Source organism: Fukomys damarensis, unplaced genomic scaffold, assembly GCF_012274545.1.
Source record: "Fukomys damarensis isolate Sample0158 unplaced genomic scaffold, DMR_v1.0_HiC HiC_scaffold_39, whole genome shotgun sequence".
Taxonomy (NCBI): domain Eukaryota; kingdom Metazoa; phylum Chordata; class Mammalia; order Rodentia; family Bathyergidae; genus Fukomys; species Fukomys damarensis.
The window spans coordinates 73,610,179-73,628,299 of NW_022900951.1; the positions used below are offsets into that span (position 1 = coordinate 73,610,179).

General features: G+C 33.4%; 1 protein-coding gene across 1 annotated transcript in view; it reads left to right on the plus strand.

The window, feature by feature from the left end:
- Diaph2 (diaphanous related formin 2) overlaps positions 1-18,121 on the plus strand; it is an 857,618-nt gene that overhangs the window by 126,198 nt on the left and 713,299 nt on the right. The window lies entirely within an intron of this gene.

Genomic DNA, 18,121 nt, shown 5'->3' on the forward strand with positions numbered 1-18,121 from the left:
ATAATATTCATATTCATTCTCCCGTCTTCTCCCTTCCCTTAACCATCTAAAAGTCCCTTTGTCTATTTAGCAAATATACAGTACAATAAGTTATATTTACGTTTTAATTTTTGCATTAATTCCTACTTTTCATAGCAAAATATTTTTGGTACATTTTAGGCAACATAATGATAGCACTCATCATAGGGAATTTGCATCTGTACATTAAACATAGCACCTCTTTTTTTCCCATTCCCCATCCCCTCAATTCCCCTCCCCTCCCCATGTACACAAGCTTTGTTTCCATTTTTTTCTTCCATTTCCACATTTGTTTTTGTTATTTCCTTTCTCCCTCCTTTACTTCCCTTTCAATTAGAGCATTATCTTCCCATTTCCCAATATCTATTACACTTTTTAGTTTTGTTTGTTTTTTTGTTACCAGGGATCGAACTCAGGACCTTGCACTTGCAAGGCAGGCAGTGGAACCACTGAGCTAGATCCCTGGCCCTAAACTTTTTAGTTTTTATTTCCACTTTTGGTTTCTCACACCAGATAAACAACGCAGTATTTAAACATGTGCGTCCAATTTATTATATTTAAGAATATGGCCTCAAGGTCCATCCATTTAGCTATAAATGTCCAGAGCTCATCCTTCTTTGTGGCAGAGTAGTACTCGACTGTATTAAAAAAAAACACATCTTTTTTGTCCATTCATTGGTTGATGGGAATTTGGGCTGTTTTCAAGACGTAGCTATTTTAAACTGTACTGCTATAAACATGGGTGTACCTTTTATACTGTGGTATGATGCTTTTAATCCTTTTGGGATGATACCAAGAAGGGGACTAGCTGGGCCAAATGATCCTCTAGTTTTAGTTTTTTGAGAAATCTTCACACTGATTTCCAAAGTGGTTGAACCACTTTCTCCAACAGTGGAGAAGGGTTCCTTTTTTCCTGCAGCCCCTCCAGCATTTGTTATTCATTGTTTCATAACAGCCATTCTTTCTGGAGTGCGATGGAATCTCAGTGTTGTTGTAATTTGCATGTCTCATAAACAGTGATGTTGAACATTTTTTGACATATTTATTTGCCATTTGTATTTGTTCATCTGAGAAGTGTCTATGCATTTTATATGCCCATTTTTGGATTGGGTCTTTGAATTTGGGGGGGGTCTGATTTTTTTTTAAATTTTTTATATTTCTACATAGTAGTCCTTTGTCTGAAGAATAGCTAGAAAACTTTTTTTCTTATCTGTGGATCCTCTTCATTCTGTTGGTGGTTTCTCTTGTTGTACAAAAGCTTTTTAATAAGATTAGGTCCCAGTTGTTGATTCTTTGTAGTATTTCCCATGCAGTCTAGGTTTTGTTCATAAAGTCTTAACCTACTCCTAGATCCTCACGTTCTACCTGTTCTCTCTTCCAGCTGATTTAGTGTCACTGTTTTGCTATTTAGAGTTGTGATCCATTTTAATTTTAGGTTAGTACATGCTGAAACATATGGGCCTGGTTTCAATCTTTAGCATGTGGAAAGCCAGTTTTTCCAGCACCATTTATTGAAGAGGCTATCTTTCTTCCAGTGAAAGTGCTTGGCTCCCTTTATCAAATAAGGTGGTTGAGTGTTTCTGGAGTTGATTCTGTATCTTGTAATCTGTTCCACTGATCCTCAGGTCTGTTCTTTTGCTAGTATCATGCTTTTTTTTTTCTAATCACAGTACCTTTGTAGTTTAATTTCAACTCAGGGATTGTGACACACCTTGCCTTACCTTTGTTGCCTAGAATTGCCTTTGCTATCTAGGTCTCTTCTGGTTCCAAATGAATTTTAGGATTGTTTTATCTAATTCTGTGAGATATACAGTTGAAATTTTTATTGGGAATGCATTAAATCTCTGTAACTGTTTAAAAAGTCTGGCTATTTTCACTATATTTGTTTATCCTACCCAAGAACAAGGGATATCTTTCCATTTTCTGATATCCACTTCAATCTCCTTTTTCAGAGTACTGTTGTTTTCAGTGTAGAGGTCTTTTACCTCATTCAATAGATTGATTCCTAGGTATTTCATGTTTTTGGATGCTATTGTGAAAGGTGTTGTTTCCGTTATTTCTCTCTCAGTAGGTTTATTCCTGTACATGAAGCCTATTGATTTTTGAGTGTTGACTTTGTATCCAGCTACATACTAAATTTTGTTATCAAATCTAGCCATCTTTTGGTGGAGTTTTGGGGGTCTTCTATATAGAATAACATGTTATCTGCAAATAATGATAATTTAAGGTCTTCCTTTCCTATGTTCTTTTTATTTTTTCTCTTGTATAATTGCTCTGGCCAATGTTTTCAGAGCTATATTGACTAAAAGTAGTAACAGTGGGCATCCTTGTCTTGTTTGTGATTTTAGTGTGAAGGATTTCAGTTTTTATCCTTTTAATATGATGTTGGCTGTTGGTTTTGTTATAGATGGCTTTGATAAAGACCATCTATTCCAATTTTCTGCAGGGATTTTGTCAGGAATGGATGTTGTCAAATGCTTTTTATGCATTTCTTGAGAGTATCATATTGTTTTTGTCGTTGATTCTGTCAATATAGCATATTACATTTATTGATTTACGTATGTTGAACCAACCATGCATCCCTAGGATAAATCTACCTTGGTCATGGTATATAACCTTCTTGATGATTTCCTGCATATTGCGGATTTTTGTATCTATGGTCATTAGGGAGATTGACCTGTAATCATCAAATGAATGAAATAATTTCTCCTATTGGTTAAATGAAATGTAAGTGGTGGAATGATGAATTTTATATAACTACTTGACAAAGAAATTTGTTCTATTCTAATTAATATGAATTATTGTTAATTTTAATATTTTGTAACTAATTATAAATCACTTTGCAGCTGTAATTTGGGATAGTTAGGCAAGTCAATTTGGAAAATGTGCCAAAGTTATACTAGATCATTTTATTGAACAATGCTCATAGTTTAGTTCTTTCTAGTGTTCCAAAAATAAATTCATAAATATGGGCTAAAATTTAAAAATAATATATTCAGCATAAATAATTTGTAATCACTATCATCTTGAGAAAGTAATAGCTTTGAGTAGTAAGAAAAATCTTGTCTTTTCCGTGAGGCACTAATGTCCTCTGAATCTAAATGGAGTTCATTGAAAACTTTCAAGAAAGGCATTTAATATATCACAGTGTCATTTTCAAATTTGGAATGCTTTAATCTGGTAGAGAATGAGGAGAGTCACTGAAATTCTTTAGTATTTCCTGACATACTTTGAAGAAATGGAGTAATACTGAGTGAGTTTCCTGGTGATATCCCTGGCAAATGGGTAAAATAATCTATTTGGTTTAATGAAAAGTAGGTACCTTCTATAATGCAGACATTGTAGTCACTTATGAATACATTGTAGTGGAGATATGGGTATACATATCTATATCTATATAAAATATGTATCCACATACTATATATATGCTGATGTATATTTATATATATACATGAATACATATTTTTATTTACACATATATTTGCATATGAATATCACGGATGTAAGTGGTATCGAGAAAATAAATAGAGCAGAATAGGAAGTATCATGGTGTAGGTTACAATTTTAAATAGGGCGATCAGAGCTGGCCTCATAGGAAAAGTGGTATTTGTTCAAAGCTGGGAGAAACAAGGTAAGGGAATGAAACAAGGGGATAGCATGTATCGTGTCTGTTTAGGTGTTTTTTTACTTATTTTTTTTCATTCTTCAAAGAATGCCAAAATTATGTACTAGATCTATATTTAAAAAATTGATATATTAACACATTTCCCCTTTAGTTTACATGGGGAACATACCAGGAAAAACCTACTCCGCTCTGGGAAGTGCTTTGCCTGGACTTTGGTCTGATTGATGGAGTTCTCAGTGGAGTAACTTGCTGCCATAGGCATTCAGGGTAGAATTTCACTGTATTATTTCCACACCTCATGATAATAACTTAGATTGAGAATGTCCCATCACCTCAGTCCCTAAATCTGGTTCTTTTCGAGTAAAACTTTCTAACTATAAATCAAATGAGAGAAAATATGAGACAGTGTACAGGAAGATCCTAGGTAAAGTTGTGTATAATACTATCACAGTGAATCTTTGGAAATATTTCTTCTAATGTTATCATATATCAAGCAGAATAATGCTAGGTAATTCTGATTAAAGAGAAAGGCAGATGAGACCTTAGAATAGCCCTCAAATGACATAGTATAGGAAATTACCTTTCCAATTATGTAGAATCTGCCCTCATTGCTGACTTACCAAATTACTCACCAGCACTATAATTGCGAAATATGGAAAGCTTAGAAAGAAAATTTGAACAGAGAGCTTTCAGTTTGTTTTGCTCTTGCTAGCTATCATTGGAATAAATGCAGGTGTAGTTTTAGAGGTTGTTCAGTGTTGATTTTACTTCGAAATCTAATAGAGTTGTGGTATGTGTTTCTCAGTATTCAGAATTATCTATTTTGAAAAATTTCCTTTTACTTAAATATAATTTTGCCACTATACCTTCTATTTTGTAATATAATAATCCATCACTGATACTCAATTAGAACTTTTAATTAGACAAATTATAGATAGAAAATTACATTTCATAGATTCTAGGTATACATAATCCAATGTACTTTTACCTTTTCTTCATATGTCTTGTTTCTCTTAAACTGGACTTACCACCATAACTTTAGAATTGTGTATTTTTGCTTACCCAGTTATATATTCTTTACTGCTGTAAGAAGAAGAGAATAGGTGTTAATATCTTGGCCTGATTGGTGAAAGAAAAGCAATGTCATAAATCATATAGGCCAATGAACAACTTTGAAGAAGACAGGGAGCCTAGGTAACTGTTACAGGTCCGGGTACAGAGATTTTAGGGCTGAAAGGAATACTCAAGAGTCTACTTTAGGGCTGGGGATATAGCTCAGTGGTCCAGTTCTTGTTTCGCATATGTGGGCCTGTGTTCAATTCCCAGTACTACAGAACAACACCACCACCAACAGCAGCAACAACAAAAGAGTCTACTATAAAAAGATAAGTTTGAATAGTTTATTTTAGAATTTGGTTGGCAGAAGATTCGTAAGTCGGAAAAGGCCAGAGTCCAAGCAGTGTTAGGGCTCCATGTAAGGAACACAGGAGTAAGGCTTTTATTTCGGTAAATATAGAAGCAGGACAAAGAAAATATTTCATTAGTTAAAGTGGAGCCTTATTTGGATCGTTCTGCTGAAAGGTACATAGAGGTTAGTGTGGCTTCTGATTAGTTAAGCTTAAGTCTTATTTTCCTAGAATGTGATTGCTTATATTGTTTTTGGTTTGCTTACAGAGGGACTCGGGACTCTAGAGTTGCCGTCTAGTGGCCACCCGGTAAATTACTTTTGCACCAGGAAACTAGGAAACAGAGTCTGAGAACTAGGAAGAGATTCTAGTCTAGGAAAAATTATTTAAAATGTTAGGCAGAGGAAAAAGTGAGCCAAGAATTCATGAAATTTGATATGGGGCATTAAATTAGTACAGACAGAACTCTTATAGTGAAGCTGGTTCTTTAGGCTCATATTGACAAGGAGAACTCCCGTGTGTTTTGTCTAGCATAAATGAGACTTGATGTTAAAAATACCAAAAAGAAAAATAGGTCTTACAAAATATATGAGCCCACTTTGAGGTTGATTTTGATGTAAAGGAAAAGTGACTATATCTCAAAGAAAAATTCGTGTCAGTATTTTGCATTGTTTGGCCTATTTTTAAATTGGAAGATTTAGTTTCATGAGGCTCTGTATTTCTTGGCAGTCTAGTTCCTAAGTACATCAATAAAAGTGCTATCTATCCTACTCTCATCTCTCTTGGAGATGGTGCTGATATAAAAATATTCAGTAAATAGTATTCCTTTTAGCATTAATTGAACTCAAATGAGGCATGGATGTGGAATAAATAAAGATGATAAAATAAGGGTAAACTTTATAAAATACCATTCATTTTAGTAGTATTTGCATCACTTTAAAAAGTAGTCAGGATTTTAAAGTTATTGTGACAAAAGGTTTTCTGCAAGGCAGACAGAAGACAAATTTTTGTTCATTCTTTCCACTTCCCACCTCATAATCAAAACATATCTACAAACCTAGTTTGAATCTTGCTTAAATTTACATCTTAATAGGTATGTGCTGATTTATTTCAATTAACATTATGGTCTCAAGGTGCAACCTACAAATTTTCCTACAAATGACTTGTTTATCTTTTTATGGCACAGTAGTACTCCATTGTGTGTGAATGCCTTATTTTTTTTTATCCATTTATCTGTTGATAGACATATAGGCTGCTTCCAAGGCTTAGGTATTATGAATCGTGCTGCTATAAACATGGGTATACATATATCACTGTAATATGATATCTTTAACTCTTTTGGGAAGATACCTATAAGGTAAATAGCTAGGTCAAGTGAAATTTGTAGTTTCAGATTTCTGAGTAATTCCCAAACTGATTTCCATAGTGGTTGTACTATGTAAAGGGTTCCTTTTCCTAACAGTATAAAAGGGTTCCTTTTCCCCTGCAGGCTCTCCCACATTTGTTGTTATTTGATTTCTTGGTGATGAGCATTCTTTCTAGGGTAAGATGAAATCTCAGTGTTGTTTTAATTTGCATTTCTCTGCTGGTCAGTGATGTGGAGCACACATGCTAAAATATTGCATGGTTTCTCTTATATGAGAAACCCAAAGATTAAATAAAGAACAAAAGATAGATAATAGAAAATAGGGAGATAGATCTTTGTCAAAGGGGAGGGGGATCAAGAAATGATGGGGTAGGAGAAAGGAACAGGGGATGAAAAAAGGAATTAAGATGCATAATGTATGTGTACCAACTCAGCACAAGGATTGTAAACATTATTTACTGCCAATAAGTACAACAAAGCAAGGATTCAAGAAATAGGTGGGCGAGCAGAGAGGGAAGGCAAAGGGGATGGTGAAAGGAGTTAAGATGTATTATGTACATGTAGCAACTCCACACAAGGAATGTAAACATGTATTAATAAATACGCTTCATATAAATGTGGTTATGCTTAATTGTCTGTTAAAGAAGGCATTTCACAGTTTCAACACGCATGCTTTCCTACTCTAAATATTTTTATTAAGACATTTATTGAATAAAAGAAGGCCTGCACAGCAAGTAATAGTGTAGCTTTTTAACTGCTGCTCTGCCTGCAATTTAGCTAGAAATACATTTGAACTATCATATTAAGAACAAAATAAAGAATCCTAATAGAAATCCAGCTAACACCAAATCTCGTCATTACCTTTGGACTGTGAGATTAGAGTTTGATGCTGTGACTTTTTAAGGATACCACCTATAAGTTCTCTATTTCTATCATTTTCCTCTTAAAATTTTCTTTTGTTGTTCATTGTTTAAAAATTATATAGTGCTAAAAATCTTATTTTCATCCATCTCCACTGAGAAATACTCCCTATACTGCCTTGACTAGTACTGTTTATTTGTATATTTTAAAGGCATTTGAAAGTTGAAACTTTCTGCTCTAACTGCTGGAGGTGGGAGGAGTGTTATGCTGCCACATTGGATCCTATAGTCAGTCTCTCTCCCTCTCTCCCTCTCTCCCCCTTTCCCTTTCTCTCTCTCCTATTTCTCTCTCTCCCTCCCTCTCCCTCTTTTTCCCTCCCCTTATCCATCCATCCCTCTCCTTCCCATCTTCCCTCTTCATCTTTTTCTTTCTTGTTCTTTCTCTTTTGCTCTTTCTTTCCTTCCCTCCCTCTTCTTTCTCTTGCTCTTCTTCTCCTCCCTTCCTCTCCTGGGTATTGAATCCAGGCTGAGCTACATCTGCAGATATTAATTTTTTAAAATTTTTATTTTGATACTTTGTTTTACTGAGGTACTAATTTTCAGAGGCTGGATTTGAACTTGCAGTCCTCCTGCCTCACTCTTCCAGTGTGCTGGGATTAAAGGAATGCACCACCGTGTTTGACTCTACTATCCTGCTTTCTGCTTTGATAATTTGACTACTTTAAATATAAATGCATGCATACTTATTATCCTTAGTGTATTATCCGTAGTGACTAGTGTATCTCAGTTAACATAATGTCCTCCAATAGATTAATCCACAGGATATCTTCTTTTCAGTGGCTAAAAAATTCTATTGCATGTATATAAGTTTACTTTATTCACTAATGAATGTTTGGGTTGTTTTCATATGGTGGCTACTGTGAATAATGTTGTAGTGAACATAGAAGGGCAAATCTTACATGGAGATCTTGATTTCAATACTTTTGGATAAATACATAAGAGTAAGATTGCTTCAACATATAGTAGTTCTGTTTTTACTATTTGTAGGAGCTTCCATATTTTTTCCATAATGGAAAACATTTCCTTATCATTTTATATTCTTAACAAAAAGGTACAAAATTTCCAATTTTTCCACAGCCTCACCAATATTAATTATTTTCTGTGTTTGTTTTGTTTTTTGATAATAGTCATCCTGACAGGTATGAAGTGTTTTCTTATTGTGCTTTTGATTTGTATTTCCCTGGTGATTAGTGATGTTGAGCATTTTTTCATATACTCGGTGGCTATATATGTCCTTTTTTTTAGAGAATTATCCATTGAAGTCATTGCTGACTTTTAAAAGAAGGTATTTTTTTTTACTGTTGAGTTATAGGTGTTTCTTGTAAAGTTTCAATATTAACCTCCTATTAGATATATGTTTTGAAAATATAATCTCATATACCACATGATTACTTTTTACTCTGTTGATTATTTCTTTTTTTATATTGAAAGTTTTTAGTTTGGTATATTCACATTTGTCTATCTTTGCTTCTATTGCATATGTTTTTGGTGTTATATTCAAGAAATCGTTGCCCAGACCAATGTCACGAAGCTTTCTCCCTTGTTTTCTTCTGAGAGCTTTAGAGTTTCAAGTTGTTTGTTAGTCTATAATCTTTTCTGGGTTGAATTTTGTGTATGAATATCCACTTTTACCTACAGCATTTGTTGTAGAGTCTGTCCTTTCCCTGTTATGTATTCTAGGTACTCTGGTGGAGGATCCATGGATGGTATAGGAGTAGGTTCATTCATGGGCTCCCATTCTGTTCCATTTACCTATATGTCTGTCTTTATGTCCGTACCATACCATTGTGATTATTGTAACCTTTCAAGGAGTCTAGCTTTGTTCTAAAATTTTATTCCTGTTTTGTTTTGTTTTTTTCCTCCTTTTGGGTATTTGGAAACCTTTTGTTTTTTGTTAATGGTAAGATTGATTTTATATTTCTGTAAAATATAACATTGGAATTTTGGTAGAGATTGTATCGAATCTGTAGTTTGTTTTGGATAATATTAGCATTTTGACAATACATTATCTAATCCATCAAAATGCATCTCTTTTTAAAATTGAAATTTATGGCTGGGGATTTAGTTCAGTGGTTCTGACGCCTGGCTCACAAGCACAAAGTCCCAAGTATAATCCCTGGCACACACAAAAAATAAAGTTATTATACTCTGGTTTCTCTTCAGGTCACATAAATCTTTCACCTTATAAAACTTAATTTTATCAGTACATTTTGGATATACATAAGGATCACATTCATCATAGGATATTTATACCTATACATAATACATCTTGATTATTTTTCCCCTAATCCCCTCCCCTCTTTTCAGCTGCTCTTCTTTCCTATTTATAAAAGCTTTCTTTCCATTTTTTTCTTGTATTCACATTTTTCTTTCCCTCCCTCCCTCCCTCTCCCTACCCTTATTCCCCTTTCCATTTGAACGTTTTCTTCCTACTTCTCAATATCTATTATATATTTGCTCCTTATTTACCATTTTGGTTTCTCATGACAGAGAAACAAATTTAATATTTAACCATATGTGTCCACTTTATCTCACTTAAGAGTATGCTTTCAAGGTGCATCCATTTATCTATAAATATCTCAAGTTTATCCATCTTTATGCAGAAAAGTACTCCATTGTGTAAAAAAACCCCACATTTTCTTTATCAATTCATCCATTGATGGGCATTCAGATGTTTCCAATATTTAGCTATTACAAATTGTGCTGCTATAAACAAGGCTGTGCATGTATTGCTGTAGTATGATGCTTTTAACACTTTTGGGAAGACATCAAGAAGGGGAATAGCCTGATCAAATGGGATCTGTAGTTTCAGTTTTTTGACACATCTCCACACTGATTTTTACAATGGTTACACAAGGCTACACTCCCACTAATAGTAGATAAGTGTTACTTTTTCCCCACAGACCTGCCAACATTTTTTATTGGTTGATTTCTCCATTATAGCCATTCTTTCTGGAGTCAGATGGAATCTCAGTATTGTTTTCATTTGCATGTCTCAAATGACCAGTGATGTTGAACATTTTTGCTATATTTATTTGCCATTTGTACTTGTTCATCTGAGAAATGTCTATTCATTTCATATGCCCATTTTTGGAGTGGGTCTTTAAGTTTGTGAGGTCTAATTTTTTGAGTTTTTTTATATGTTGTAGGTTTTATCCCTTTGAGGAACAGCTTGTAAAAATATTTTCCTACTCTATGGGTTGTTTCATCTCTCTGTTGGTGCTTTCTTTTGATTTTCAAAAGCTTTTTAATAAGATGAGATCTTAGTTTTTCATTCTTTGTAATATTTCCTGGGTGAGGGGTGTTTTGTTCATGAAGTTTTTGCCAACACCTATATCTTCAAGAGTTTTAACTATTCTATCCTCCAGCAGATTTAGCATTTCTGATTTAATTTTTAGATTGTTGATCCATTTTGATTTTAGTTTAGTGCACGATGAGAGATATAGGTCTAGTTTTAACCCTTGGCCAGCTTTCCCAGCATCATTTATTGAAGAGCCTATCTTTCTTCCAGTTATGGTGTTTGGCCCTTTTGTCAAAGATATGGTGGCTGAGTGTTTTGGAGTTGTTTCTGATCTTTGTTTTATGTTTTTTTTTTTTTTTTTTTGCCAGAATCATGCTGTTTCTTTCATGGTAGCTTTCTAGTATATCTTCAATTCAGAGATGAACATGGATTTCTTTTCTGTTTCTTTGTGCCTTCTTTATGTTATTTCAACAATGTTTTATAGTTTTCAGTATACAATCCTTTTACCTCTGTGATAATTACTGCTCATTGTCACCTTGACTGGATTAAGAAATACCTAAGAGATTAGTGAGATTAGTAAAGCATACTTGTGGATGAGTCACAGAATCATGATCCCGGTGGTATATTTGGCCCCTAGCCCCTTCCTCTCAGACTCTTCCTCTTCTGTCTGCTTCTGGGTTCCTCTGAGTTCAGTAACTTTCATTGGCCATGCCATTCTGCCACTGTTCTGTAAATTTCCTGGAGATACCTAAAAGAAACCACTATCTCCAAATTGAGAGGGTGCCAATTGCCCAAAGAATGAGTTGGATTAGTCCAGCTAGGTAAACAAGTTTATTAGGAGTTACTTACAGAGCAGTGGATAAATTCTGGTCTACAGTTATAATGAAGTTGCCAATCCCCTTTTGTTAAGGTACTGCTTTTATAAGGCACTAATTAAAACAGCCAAAGCAGGATCAAAAGTAAGAAAAGTCCTTGGGAAAAGTTATATGTACTCCTTCCCGTCACATCCTTTCTGGGAACTCTGCTGGTCTCAGCAAGCACTGTCAATCTGCAGATATGGATGATCTTTTTATGCTGCTGTTGTACATGAGCACTTGGTGAAGGTTCACTGGCCAGCCAGATAGTGGCCCGTTACAAGACGGAGTTACTTTTTCAAGGATTTGGAAGCCTATTCTCCTTATAGCCATGATGTTTCTTATTTAGGGCCAGTTGATCATGTATTGAAATTAAACTGGTAGCCAAAATAAACCTCTTCTTTAAGGTACAGGTATTTTGTCTTAACAGTGAGAAAGCTAATCAACATAACTTCTTTGCTTAAGATACCTTATGTAATAGGGACAGGCAGGTTGGAAGTATAGAGAAGTGCCATACTCTGAATTGGAGTCCTTTATTATAGGCCAGATGATCCAGAGTGGCTCATGCCAAAATGACTCTGGACAAGGCAAGGCAGTTTTCAGGGTCCTTTTAAGGGTTCTTCCATTTGGGGAAGGCTCAGGCAGAGGGGGACCACAAGCGGAGTTTCACAGGGGCAGAACTTTGCTAAACCAGTGGGGGTGGGGAGAGTTTGCACACAGTTAAGTTAAAACAAAGTATTACAAGATAAGGCCATATTTTGTTTGCAAGGTAGTAAACAGTTGGAGACTTCTCTACCAAAAGATTGCAAAGATAACATATAGTTGCAGACTCACACATGATGTGGTGGTTTGTTATGCATGTCCCAAAGGGGATGGGGAAGGCAACCACCCAGAATCACTGGAATTTAGAGTCAGATACACATATAGAGTCAGGTTGGCCATAACACTTAAGATTAATAACATGGTACAAAATTCTTGAAAAGTAGAAATGTAAAATCTAATTGTAGTTTGTGTTTCTCCACAAAGCTTCAGAAGACTACACCTGTTAAAGTAAGCATCTTTGTTTCCAATTCATTATTTAAAACCTATTATTCATTCATGTTTTTCTTTCATTCATCGATTCATTCTGGACATATTTATTGAACACCTGCTATATACTGAGCATTCTACTAGATGCTAGAGATGCGGTTACAGGGGTGCATGGCTCTTTTGTTCAAAATTGGAATTAAAGAAAAATGAGTTTTAAGTTTTTTTTCTAAATTGATTTTATTGGTACATTTTAGGTATACAATAAAATGACATTCATCATTGGAGATTTGTACCTTTACAAAATATATCCTGATTCTTATTTTTCCCCATTTCCCTGTCCTCCTTTCAACCCTTCTACCCCTCCCTTTTTACAAAGACTTTGTTTCCATTTTATCATTTTCTCATATTAATTTAATTTCCCTCTTTCTTTTGCCTACCTGTCTCACTTCCTCTTCCCCTTTGCCCCTTTTCTTCCTATTTCATATTATATATTGTACATTTGGATGTTGATTTACTCTTTCAGTTTCTCACACCAGAGAAATTATTTGCTATTTACACATATGTGTCCTATTTATTTCATTTAAGAGTATCACCACAGTGTGCATCCATTTAGCTATAACTGACTCTTTCTCATTCTTTAAGGCTGAGTAGTACTCCATTTTATAAACAACAACAGCAACAAAACATTTCTTTATCCAATCTCCAGTTGATGGGCAATAGGGCTGTTTCCATGTTTTAGCTATTACAAACTGTGCTGCAATGAACATCGGTGGACATGTACTGCTGTGGTATGATTCTTTTAATTCTTTTAGGAAGATACCCAGTAGGGGAATAGCTGGATCAAATTGGACCTCTAGTCCTAGTTCTTTGAGGTATCTCCTTACTGATTTCCACAGTGGTTACACTAGTCTACACTCCCAAAAGCAGTGGAGAAGGGTTTGTTTTTTCCCCACAGCCCTGCCAGCATTTGTTATTGGTTGATTTCATGGTAGCAGCCATTCTATCTGGGGTGTGGTTGAATCTCAGTGTTGTTTTAATTTGCATCTCTCCAATGAGCAGTGATGTTAAACATGTTTTCATATATTTATTTGCTTCTTTATTTGCTATTTCTCTGTCTAAGAAATGTCTGTTCATTTGAGATGCCCATTTTTGGATTAGGTCGTTAAATTTGGGAGATCTGATTGTTGTAAGTTCTTTATGTATTCTAGATAGTAGACCTTTGTCTGAGAACCAGCTGGTAAACTTTTTCCCAACATTGTGGTTTATCTCTTTACACTGTTTATTTTGCTGTGCAGACTCTTTTTATTAAGTAGAGATCCCATGTGTTGGTTCTTTGTACTAGTTCACATGGTGGGACTGAGGTTCTATTCTTGAAATCTTTTCCTATGACAATGTCTTCAAAAGTTCTACCTAAACTCTCTTCCAGCCAGTTTAGTGTTTCTGTTTTAATACTTAGATCTTTAATTCATGTTGATTTTAGTTTAGTGCATGGTGAAAGATATAGGCCTAGTTTTCATCTTTGGCAAGTTGAAACTCAATTTTTTCAGCACCATTTATTAAAGAGGCTATCTTTCTTCCAGTGAGGGTGTTTGGCTCATTTGTTGAAGATGAGTTGGCTGAGTGTGTCTGGAGTTGTTTCTGTATCTTCTAATTTTAGTATATGTGCTGCCAAAGTAAGCACATTTCTGCATCTTCTCATTTGTTCCACTGGTCCTCAGGCCTGTTTCCCCCCCAGTACCATGCTGTTTTTATCACAGTAGCTTTTTAGTATAATTTTCAAGTTGGAGATTGTGATGCTTTCTATCTTGTCTTTGTTGGCTACAATTACTTTTCCTATTCTAGGTCTCTTCTTGTTCCAGATGAATTTTTGGATTGTTTTCTCAAGGTCTGTTAAGTATGCTGCTGGAATTTCAATTAGGATTGGATTGAATCTATAAAGCAGTTTTGGAAGTGTGGCTATTTTCACTATATTGGTTCTTATGGCTCTTAAGTTTTAGTGATGAATTTTTTTTTCTTTTAAGTGTCCCCATAGCCAGAATACAATTTTTAAGTCTTAAATCTAGTATCAGTGATTCTTCCATAATTTGAAGACTATATGGTTATATTACATGAGTTTTATGTCTTTTTGAAGTAAAAGACTGACTGTAACTCAGTTTGCTGTCACTAATACCGATACTGTACTGGCCCGGACTTTTATCTTTTAAAAAAGTTATTTTTACTTTGGAAACACTATAAAGATGCATTGAATTCTTTTTTTTGAAGTTCTGTAATCCATTTATCTATACAAGATATTGTGGTATAAGTCTCCCACATACAGTCTCACAACAGGCAAAATTCTATTGTGCTTAAGATTTTCCTATCAAACACATTGTTTTGGGTGCTTTTAAAGCATCAAAGACGTATCTTCTAGGCTGTGATATTTTGTCTCGACTTTTTGAAAGTTTCTGAAGTACATTCTTTCTTAGATTGTAAATAAAGTATAGTTAAATCTTATGAAAGACAAGGATCTTGTAGACAGTGTAGCCATAAGAAACCATGAAATTCACATAAAACTTTATTTTTCTGTATTGTCCATTCCTCTTGTTAATATAAAGACAGCTATTTTGCAACAGTACAACTTTAAGTCAGAGGAATATTGGATTTGGTTTACTGAGTCATGTGTCTTCTCTTCTCTACTTTCCCAAGGCCTACTGGTTTGCTGTAGGAGTATGCATGAGATTAAAAAGAACAACATATAAATTTTGCCTTCTAATTGTGTGGTTTAAAGGGTTCATTTTAACTTGAGTGGTTTTATTTGCCTTTGAGCATATACTGTAAAATGTATAGTCAGGGAAATAGGTGACAAAGCCTGATACCATTCAGAATTAATGTTGCTGGTATATGTGTGAGAATTAAATATGTCAGGAAAAGAAAGAGTTTTCTATTTTGAAATTTATAGATATTTTAGATGGTTAAAGTGTTGCTCGAACAATTGGCAAAGTATTTGGGAAAAATATAAATTAATTTCCTACATCACATGGGAATACATTTCAAAATGTTTGGTTTGAAGATAAAACTGTATGGAAACTACATTGAATATAGATAATATTGCCATGCTTTTGAGGGAAGGAATGCTTTGTAATAGTAAGAATAAAAGTAAAAAATATAAAAATATCTTTTTTACTGTACACATATTAGGAGCTTTTGTAAACAAAAATATATATTTTAATATAAAGAGTAATTAGAACAGTTTAAGATAAATTTTATAACAAGTATCTTTATCAGTGTTCTTATAGCAACAAAAATATCCTAATAGAAATAATGTGAAAGTTAGCAAGCATGATATTTACAAAATTTAAATTATATGATGTTCCCGGTATGTACAGTATGAATTTTAGTGGACTTGTATTTGTGTGCATAGAAGCACCTATGCTAAACCTCACCTATAATAAGATAAATACATGTTAAATTATAATTATAAGATGCAATTTAATAGATTAAAATATCTAAAATAATTATCAGATTATGTATCACAGAACATGAATATTCTTAATTTCTTAATGGCTTTTTTGCAATGTTGTAGTCTCTTCTTTTATACAAGCTTCATTGAAGGAATTTTACCAGAATGAAACACAAATAATAAAAATGTTTGTGTTGACAGACAATTTCATTTCTAGAAATATTTCCTAACTAAAAAGGATAACAGTGTTTGGATGTTTAGGGAAGCATTATTTCTATCAGTAAAAAGTGAGAAGAGACCACAAGTTTCCAATGATAAGGGAATTAAAAAATGATTATTGCACGGCATTTAAAAATATTCTTTGTATTTAATTATATAGAAATGTTCGCAATAAATTAAGTAATAAAAACAATATAAATTGTATGTATAGTAGGATAGTATGATCTCAAGTTAAGAATTTATTGTATATCAGGAAAAAGCCAAACTGTAATAAAATGCTGACCATAATTTTCTCTATATCAGAAATTATAATCATTTTCAGTTTCTTTTGTCTTAACTGTATTCTCTAAATTTCCATCAATGAACATCTCTTAGCTTTTTAATGAGAAAGAAAGAAAAGAAAATGATAGAGAAGGGTTAAATTGTGTTATGTTTATTTCCTTTTAGTGTCCAGTGTAACAAATAATGATAGAATTAGTAAATGATTTCTGCCTTATTTACCGAGTTTAGCAAGAAGTATTTTTGAAGTTCATTTTTGTTTATAAAACAATAAAATTATTTTCTGTTTTTTCTTGATATAGCTGAAGGGTGTGAAGGAAGCCACAATTTTAATTTACCATTTCCTTTAATTATTAGAAAAGGTATATATTTTGTAGTTGCATTTAATGTTGATTTGATTAAGAGAAAACAAGAAAATAAATATTAAAAAAATGTATCTTTTCCTTTACACTCTGACTAATGTAGTGTCATCTCCTCTTTAACTTTAGATAGGGCATCATATTAGTAATTTATTTTGACCACATTTTGTGGTGTCTTATATTTTATATTATCTATGATGGCATCAAATGTAATTGGAATCAACATTTAGAAATGTATTTGTTGCCCGGTTTTGTGCTTTTTACTAAGCTCAGAAGCCAAAAATAATGCCTTGTAAGGAAAAAAAAAATTGCAAACAAATGAAATTTAACTGAGCACCAGAAATTGAAAGTTGAAGAACACACATGGGGAAAATTATATGTCTTTAAATTATCAGCTTATTGGAAATGAAATGCTTTGGTACAGATGTGAAGAATAAAACAGAAACAAGTCTGGTAGTTGGTATTATCTTTCCATCTGCTCTTGGTGTTGCAAATAGGAGTTCTATTGTCCAAAATCATGGCAATGAGCACTTAAAAAGCAAACAAATTAATGCTTCACAAAATCAGCATTAGACATGTATCCATAAAGAGATAATAACATCATATATAGTTGTAAGGGACTAATATACTCCTTTAATTTACCTACAGATGTTCTTCGGGATAATTTTCCCTAAGTGTTTTTAATTTTCTCAAAAGACCAATCTCACTAGCTGTTTAAAAAATGTTAGTTGATTTGCATTTATAAACAATCCAAAAATCATATGAATTTTATTCCCTTATTATTTATGTGAAAGTCTGTATCGAATGTTCATAGCATGAGCTGCATGTTAGCTATGACAATTGTATATTTCTGAAGGTGTGACGTTTAGTCCTTTGGTACATGCTTTTTTATATTTAACTGGAACACGATGTTCTCCTTCCTCACTACTATGTATAAATACTTTTCTAATACTTTTAAAATCAGTTGAAATTTGCATTTTGTAAAATGTAATGTTTTGATATAATTTGTGTGCTAATATATTTTTAGTGTTTTGCTAAAGGATGGTCAATTATCAATTGATATTATCAATATCTTCCTAGGGATTTTTAAGGTTTATATGGATACATTATATTAAATCACAAAAATAGAAATAAGACATATTTCTTGCTATATGTCTATCAGAAAACCGGATAGATAATATGCTCTTAGACTTAATTTTTTAAGATCGAAAGTTTTTATTTTTGTTTTCTTTTCTCATTACCTAACAATATTTTGTATTAGCTGTGCCTTAATAGTGTTTGTTTTAAGCTATATTTGAATGTTCCACTAGCTTCTTATACTTAATATATATAATGTGAACTCCATAAGTTTTCTTCATTACATTCT